At 33.0% G+C, this 8,725-nt stretch overlaps 1 long non-coding RNA gene across 1 annotated transcript; it reads left to right on the top strand.

Moving 5' to 3' along the window:
• Positions 1–4,939: 4,939 nt before the first annotated feature.
• Positions 4,940–7,574, top strand: LOC131061881 (uncharacterized). The gene is made up of 4 exons (XR_009110600.2): positions 4,940–4,994; positions 5,217–5,325; positions 6,314–6,558; positions 7,344–7,574. It is a non-coding gene; the product is annotated as an uncharacterized LOC131061881 (long non-coding RNA).
• The last annotated feature ends 1,151 nt before the right edge of the window (positions 7,575–8,725 follow it).

The following is an 8,725-nucleotide window of genomic DNA, read 5'->3' as shown; positions in this document are numbered from 1 at the left end:
AGAGTTGTTTTCTTGTTGTGTTTTCTTTTCCTTATGTTATTTCCCTTTTGTTATGTTGTGTTTGGTTTCTTTTGTAGCTTTTGGTGCGTGGTCTTTTGTTTTGGGTAAGTGACTCTCACTAAAAAAATTCTTATAGAATTAAGACCTCCATAACAATCATTAAAAGAATATTCTATTGTTACTTGGTTAAAGTGTCAAAAAAAATTAAGGCCTTACAAACTATTCAACAAAAGTATATTGAATGAAATCATTGCTTGAGGTCTAAGGTTGCAATGGTCCAAGTCAACTTGTTGAAATTTAACTTCATAAACATTTAAAAAAACACATTTTTTATGAGGTTTGATCAAAGGTAATTTTGGGCTAGGTATATTATATTATTGTGTTTCTTGTTGAATGACCATGATGGTTCTCAATCATTCACTGAGCGTTAAAACTTGAAAGTTGAAAATTTTATCAAAAGAGCTTCAAAGAAAGAATGTAAGAAAGAAATAATAAAACATACATAGCAAATTCAACTCAATGGGGTATTATAGTAATATCTATAAGGGCTATGGATCCCTAGCTAGTACTAGATCTATGCTAAGAGACAATTAGAGGTAACTCTATCAAGTCTATGGACGCTTAGCTAGTAGTAGAGAAATGCTCAAGTTATGAAAATAAACGTAGTCCAAACTCATTGAAATTTGACACAAACCCTCCTTTAAATTTTCTTTTCTAAAATATTGAGGGAACAGACTCAGATGCACACACTATTAGATTTTAGTATTTAGACATAGTTCCTTGTGGCTTTCATGTTAGGTTATTGGAAGTGTTTTGTACTTAAATAATACCTTTGTTTGTGGGTTAGTTTTCAGAAATTTGATGATGAAGAAATGCTAGGAGCATTTCTCTTTGTTTGGTGGCTAGTTGTTTTTCCTTGTACTCACGGCCCTTTTCCTACCTGGAAAAATGGGAACCCCCATTTTTATTTTTGTTCCCCTAGGAGTTTGTCCTCCTGGTGTCCTTTTTCTTTCCCCCTTCTTCCTCTCCTTTGTTTTTTTTTCCTTGACTTTTTAGGGTTAAGGAATTAGGATTACATTATTCTATTTTGGAACAAAGGATCCTTGATGTTTGATCTCCCCTTTATTTTCCCATTTTCTTGTGTCATTTATTGATTAGACATTGGACTTTCATGTTTCAAAGTTTAAAATTTGAATCCATGATGCCCAATCCTTTGTGTTTTTTCATGTCCTCTCTTCGAGGATCAAACATTGAGTTTTCTAAGTTCTTGTTACAAAAAAAGAGATCGAAACCCCAATCTTTGACCCTTGATGTGTTTTTTTTCTTGCCTACCTATTACTCGCAATCCCCAAACTATGAAGTACACTTCATTAATGATGGTTAGTGGTAGGATGAATCATACATTCCTCTACTTATAAAAGCCCCCTTTAGGCATAATTTCATACCAGTTTAAGATCTACAAGAAATTATTGAGAGCTCTACAATTAAAGGTTTGAAAACCTTGTGCCCTAAAAGAGATTTGAATTGGGATTACATTGCAATAGTGCAGTAGAGTACTTTTCTTGTTAGTGTCAGTGTAGACACCTAGAATTAACATTTGATTAATTTAAGCCTATCAACATAATTAATTAACTTAATTGTGTTATCCTTATTCCTCTCAAAATCAATTAAATCTAATTTAATTAATCCTGTCACTATAGTCCAATAATTAATTTATCAAATAAATTAATTTCTCCCATTCTTCTAAAGTCCTCTCAATAATTATTTCCTCTAAAACCCACTCAGTTAATTAATTCTAATTAATTAACCTAGTCATGTGATTCCTACAAATCACTTTTCCTAATCCCACTCAGCCTAATTAATCCTCCTTGAATCTCTCATAATCATGATTATCATTATTCTCCAATTTTTAATTCCCACTCATGTCACATCAAACTTTGAATCTCTCAAAGAAATTCAATTTTTTTTTAATCCCTCAATGCATCCTTATTTTGGAATTTTTAATTCCTCAAGTTTGAAATTCAAATTTCACCCCCTTTTTCCAAAGGAATTTTATATTCCTATTTATTTTCCCAAGGCACCCTTGATCCATGCCTTCTATCCAAAATCAATCTCAACCCTTCATAATCAAATCAATCTTGGCCCTCCATTGGCCTTCTCCAATCTATAAATTGGAGCCAATTATCCTCACAAAAGGATCCACTTCTCATGCATCCTCATGCCGCTCTATTCTCCTCTCATCCTCTTCTAATCCTTACTCAAATCCAATAATCCAATAATCCATCAATCCACTTACCTTGTTGAGCACAAGGAGAGCAATCCACATTCACTCATCTCTCTCCAACTCTCCATTTGTCAAACTTTGGAGCTAGCAAAGTTCGTGGAGGCAAGGAGGACAAGGAAGAGCTACTTGCAATGGGAGCTTCATGAGTATACTTATGTTTTATTTTGTTTTCATGATGTTCTTGTTCAAATCTTTTTTGATATCTCATTTAAATGGTTTTTGTGTTTAATGAATACTAATCATACACTAACCATCTTATTGTGAGACATTCGGATTTCATCTTTCATAGGTTCTTAGTAGGGTTTTGTTCTTCACCTTTGTTTGTTCTTCTTTTACTTGTTGTTTTACATTTGTGTCAAGTTGGATTAGTCATTTGTGGTTGTCTCTGTTTTGTTTCACCCACTTGGGCTATTTTCTTTTTTCCTTGTTAAAACCTTAATTTCAACTCTGTCCTTTCTTAGGATTGGGCTGGTCGTTGTTAGGGTGACCTTGTTTTCACCTGACTATCAACCCAACCTTAAGAATGCCCCAAATTTTGGAATGAGGTTTACCCTTAAGGTTTTTCCTAAAAAATTTAAAAATTAAATCAAGAATTGATGATCTTAGTAAAAACCTCTTTAAATGCTATATTAGGGTTTGAAACCCAAGCATGTTTAAAAAGATTAAAAGAATAGTCATCGAACCTTGGGATTAGTCTTTTGAAATTCTAAGTTTTGTTGACAACAAGGTAAAAAACTAGACACATACTTGTCTCCAAGACACAAACTAGACACCAACACACTATATCATAGTCCAAAAATGCATTAAAGTCCAATTTTTGCATTATCCAACCCTACATTTTAAGTGCCTAAGACATGCATTTTTTAGGACTATTTTCTCAGGTTTTTTTTTTTAGAATTTTTTCAAGATACTTTTTTAGACTTCTTGAAGGATTTTTGTATGACTAATCTAATCCTAAGATTACGAATTCACCCAAAAAAAGTTAGATGTAAGTCCTACCTAAACTTAGTCACCATGATTTCAACTTGCACAAGACACAAAAATAGACTCATAATAGGGTTAGAGTGAGAGGGACTATGAAACATTTGTAAGGCTTCTCAAAATATTTCAAGCCACCAATATAACACTCCTGCATGCATAGACACATACATATGACATGGACGACAAAAAACTAGGGTTACAACCCTCCTTAGGATACCATTAACAACAATTCAAGATATAATCTAGTTATATTAGTTAAACAAAGTGTCTCATTTATCTAGTCTAGTTTACATATTCATTCTATAATAATGTTAAACCAGTCTCTCAAAATATATTTCTATCACACAACAAAGAAGAGAAAAGAGGATACATAACACTATGCACATTAAACATAAATAGCAAGAAGTACCATTAATAATTATAGATGCCTCACCAATTATGTGGGTGGGTTATAATCCAATATAAAATCATTCATAAATATAATTGTAACTTTATATCTTCTAAAGCAAACAATTTTAATTCAAGAATGAGATGCAAAACCAGTATGAGAGAAATTGAAATCCTTGATATAAGCATGAATAGAAGCTAAAGACAAGGGTTGATTGTCATCCATAGTGTGTGAAAGAATAATCAATTATGAAGGGAGAAGCAAAATAACTCAAAAAAAAAATCGATTGGAGTAAAAGATCAACTGGGCATTACTAGAATGTATGAAAACAAAATGCACCCTACATCAATTTATATATTTTCTATTTTTCTATCGACAAACAATTAACACATTGATTACATCGTAAACTATTTAAATAGCTGAGACTAAAACAAGTAGTAATAAATGTCAAATAGAAATGAGAAGGGTAGATACTTCTTAGCTATTTGAATGTGCCTTTTTGTCCTGATTAGTCGTGAAAAATATAATTAGATTCTTAAATTGATATTGACATGTTGTTCACATTAAATTTTTGTTATCTAGGATGAAATAGCCTTTGTCATTTTGTCCCACTAGCATGAGAATGTCAAACTTATGTGATATCCTCCTTTACAATTATTGTCAACTAGAACTAATTTATCCTCACTTGTACCTATTTTTTAAATATAGTGTGCTATAGAACTAATTTATCTTCACTTGTACCTATTTTTTAAATATAATGTGCTACTGAGAAGCACCTTTAAGGATTCGCTAGAGAGAGATAATTAACAAATAATAGTTAAATAAAATAAAAAATTAACAAAAATAAATAAAAATAAAAAAATTGAATTTAGAAGACAAAATCACCTAGACAATTCTATCCAACGAATATAAATACGCTCATAATCCAATCTAAAATGTAGAGATAAATATAATAGACAAATAACAATTTGAAACACGAACGAAAAAGTAAAATATGGTGCACCTTCGTATAAATTAAAATTCAAAATTCAATGCTTTGAACTTCCCACCACCGAGAAAATCTCAAGCAATTCAGACCGTTTATATTCAAAAATTCAAAACGGTTTTTTAAAATTCAAACCTGCACACGACCGCCGCTAAATACAGAGCTTGTAAATTCAAATTCTGGCCGTCCATCGTCAACGGTTAGATCCATCTGTCCGTTGATCCTCTCCAACGGTTATCTGGCAATGATTCCGGCCTCCATAAATTCTTTGTTTTATTAATCTTTTTATTTTAGACTTCCAGAACGAACTGTTCGTCGTTGTTTCTTGTGAATTTCGTGTGCTACTCCACTTCCTGGTATGAATTTTACTAGATCTATCGTTACATTTTTTTGAAAGAGAATAAAAGATTTATCTCTTGTGATTTTATTACATCTTTTATTATGCTCTGCTTTCTGAATGCCAAAATGGTGAGATTCAGAATTGGGAAAATATTAAATATTTATAATGACAATAAATTAAATTTGAAGATGAAAATTGATTAATTGTTCTTTTTTGCATGTCATTTTTGTGGTTGTAGATAGAATTGATTTCTGAAGTCGTGTGGACTGGGCGATCGGGGTTCAAGCTCATTTATGATTTGCTGGTTCTTGTCAGAAGAGATGATAGATAATTGCAACTGCTCCGAGGTATTTAGATATTTATGTTTTTCTGTGATGCAACAATTCTTTCTCATACAAAACTCATAGGTTTTTTTTTCAATCAATTTGAGAACATTAATGATTATGAAATCCTGCAACTGGGAGAACATCTGTGAGAAAACCCAAAATCCTTGATACACAGCTAATTGGACCTTTCACACATCTTTCCAAGAGTAAGATGAAACTATCTGGTAGAATGCCCCTGGTAGAATGCCCCTCCAAGCTCTTCTGTCTAACTCCCTATAAAACCACCACTACAAACACACCTTCATTCATCCATATGCTTTTGAATATCTCCTCTTATTCTCCAGACTTGCACTAGCACCTCCTTCATCTAGAATATACCTTCTCACCTGTATACCTCGAACTATAAATTACAAGGAGAATCCCCTGTATATACACATATCTTATTTCCCGGATTCTAATACCATGTTTAATATATGATATATAGAGTTTCAAATATATTGACCCCAGATTCTGGTTTGTCCCATCTTTATGAGCATATAAACTTTCTAAGATTCAATCTTATACTAGACCAATTCTTAGAAGAATGCTTTTGTATGCTCACATGGTATTTGACTTCAATTTACACCTAATATATAATTTATGAGACACTATGTGTTGTCATACCTCTTGACCCCTAAACTAAGTAAAATATTGACTGAATCAGGCTCATTAAGTCCAGTTCTTCTTCTTTATATTTCTATGATATAACTACACCAAACATAAATACAGAATTTCACCTTCTGGACTGAAGTGCTTACCTTGTTGGAGACAGACTGAAGTCCATGTACTACCTAAATCACAGAATCATCAAAAAGAGACATCCCCTGCATGTACACATCTTATTTCCAGACCAATTTTTCTTTAAGGGCGTTTCTTAGAAGAGTACGTTTGTATGTATTCTTATTCTATTTGTCTTAAATTCACACCTAATCTGTAATTTATGACACTCTGCGTGCTGTGATTGAATCAGGCTCATTAAATCCTCCTCTCCTTTAGAATTCTAAAATATAACTACACCAAACATGTTGCAGACAAATTTGTCTGCAAGTGAAAACTGTAGACATGCTTCCTAATTATTGTGGGTGCCATTAATTTAAGTGGGTGCCATTCTGCAAAAAAATTAACATCAAGCCTCGCCCTCCTGAGTTTTATTTCTCCCAAAAGATTGATTACTTGAAGGACAAGTGCAACCGAACTTTGTTAAGGAGAATCAAGGTATGTAATAAAATCTCTTCTTAGGATTGAGTACTCTTACAGTGTAGTTTGTGCTTTCAGGAATCGACTGTGTAGCATTGCATATTTAATTTTTAATAAACAATAATTTCAACAAATTAACTTTAAAGATGTCAGTTTTTCACAATTTAACATAGTTTTTGTTGTTGTTTTTAGTTTAGATTGTATGTGTTTTTTATATCAACATTTCAGATCACACTCTGTGATCTATAACCAGAATGAAATATTTTCTTCTTCATGAGCTATTTTTCATTCTGATGATGGATCACAGAGTATGATTCAAAATGTTGATGTAAAAATACACGATCTAAACTAAAAGCAGAAACAAAAACAAATTAACTTTGTTATTCAATGTTCATATATATATACTTTTTTAAGTATGATTTTATTATATAGTGTTATCCAATGTGAATTGGATTCACTCTTAATATCAGAAATCAATGTATTAATCTATAATTACAATTTAAATTCTTCTATTTTATATATGATTTGTTATTATTTTTTTTTCCCTTTCAATTCTTTTTAGTCTATTTTATCTTATCATTGTATGAACCTTCCATTCCTTACGTCTATATTAGAGACATATTAAATGCCAGTACTTCAAAGTTTTCTAACTGCCAAAATGGTGCAATTCAGAATTGGGAATGTATTAAATTGTTACAATAACAATAAATTAAATTTGAATATGAGCAGTGGTTAATTTGCTTAGTCTTTCTTGTATGTCATTCTTCTGATTGTAGATAGAATTGATTTCTGAGATTGTGTAGAGTGGGGCGACCGAGTTGATTAAGGGAGTTCAAGCTCATTCATGATTTGCTGGTTCTTGTCAGAAGTGATGATAGATAATTGCAATTGTCTTCAAGGTATTTAGATGTTTATGTTTTTCTGTGTCCCAACAGAGTTTCAAATCACAAAGAAAATATGCAACGATGATTTCTTATACGAACTTATAGATACATATACTTTTATCAATTTGAGATGTTAATGTTTCTCAATGATTATGAAATCCTGCAACTGAGAGAAAATCTGTGAAAATATCCAAAACCCTTAATACACTTGCTCTGCAGATGTTTAGACCTTTTACACATCTTTCCAATAGTAAAATGAAACTATCTAGTAGAATGCCCCTCTAAGTGTCACATCCCATATACGACCAACATGTGGACATGTGCGGTCAAAGAAACAATACAAACCAAAATAATAAAAGAAAAGAACTATTCTTAAGTCGTACAATTTATGAACGATCCAGCCAGAAGAGACTGCAATGTGTTAATGTATTAATGAGGTAGTAGAGGGCATGGCATCCCTGTTGTCGACAATACATTCTTGGAACTTACATGGGAAAGAAAAAGGGGGTGGGTCATTAATGTAGGCATGGCACCCCAATCTTGGGGTTTATCTATATTCACATGCATTATAAAAAAATGTATATTGAAGGGCAAACGGCAATGAAAACGACACGATCCCATACCCTGCACTTACACTTGGTTTGTAAGAAATTAAGAGGAGGAGGATTGTTTTTTTTCTTCAACATTCTTACAGCCTTGGCCCCGAGGAAAGCTTTCTCACTAGTTATGAATTGTCCTCCATGAATAACAGAGAAAACAGTGAGATTCGAAGGGAGCTCGCATTCTCACTAGGGACATCCATCAAAGCATAAGGGATAGAGGAATTTGTGGCTCCTTTGGGGTCGATTTTTGCAGTGAGAAAAACGATTTAAGTCAACAACATTTAGACTCCAATCAACAGAGAGCATATAGAGAAGCGAGGGGGGACGAGAAGATGGAGGAGGAGCCAGCAAATGGTGGAGGGGAGATAGGAAAGAAATGGATTGGGGAAAAGATTTTATAGTTTTCAGGCAACAAATTGGCAAGTGAAAAGACGAATACCACAGACAATTCCCTTATCTTCCCTATTCAAGCAAAAAATGGGGAGCTCTGGAACCAACTATGGAAATCCATCGACATATAAAGGGGAAATGAATGGCTTGAAGAAGAGAGAGAGAGTGTTGGAGGGAGGAACAACATGAAGGAGAAACGCAGAGTATGATAATAGATTGAAGGCAGCGTTAAAATGAGCTTGGGCTCATGCTGACTGTGGCCTTACTTGTCGTGCATCAGTGAACAATGAGAACCATGCCTGTAGTGCT

This window comes from Cryptomeria japonica, chromosome 9 (assembly GCF_030272615.1).
Source record: "Cryptomeria japonica chromosome 9, Sugi_1.0, whole genome shotgun sequence".
Classification (NCBI taxonomy): Eukaryota; Viridiplantae; Streptophyta; class Pinopsida; order Cupressales; family Cupressaceae; genus Cryptomeria; species Cryptomeria japonica.
Note: the sequence above shows the minus strand (reverse complement) of the source record. Positions and strands in the feature narration are given on the sequence as shown.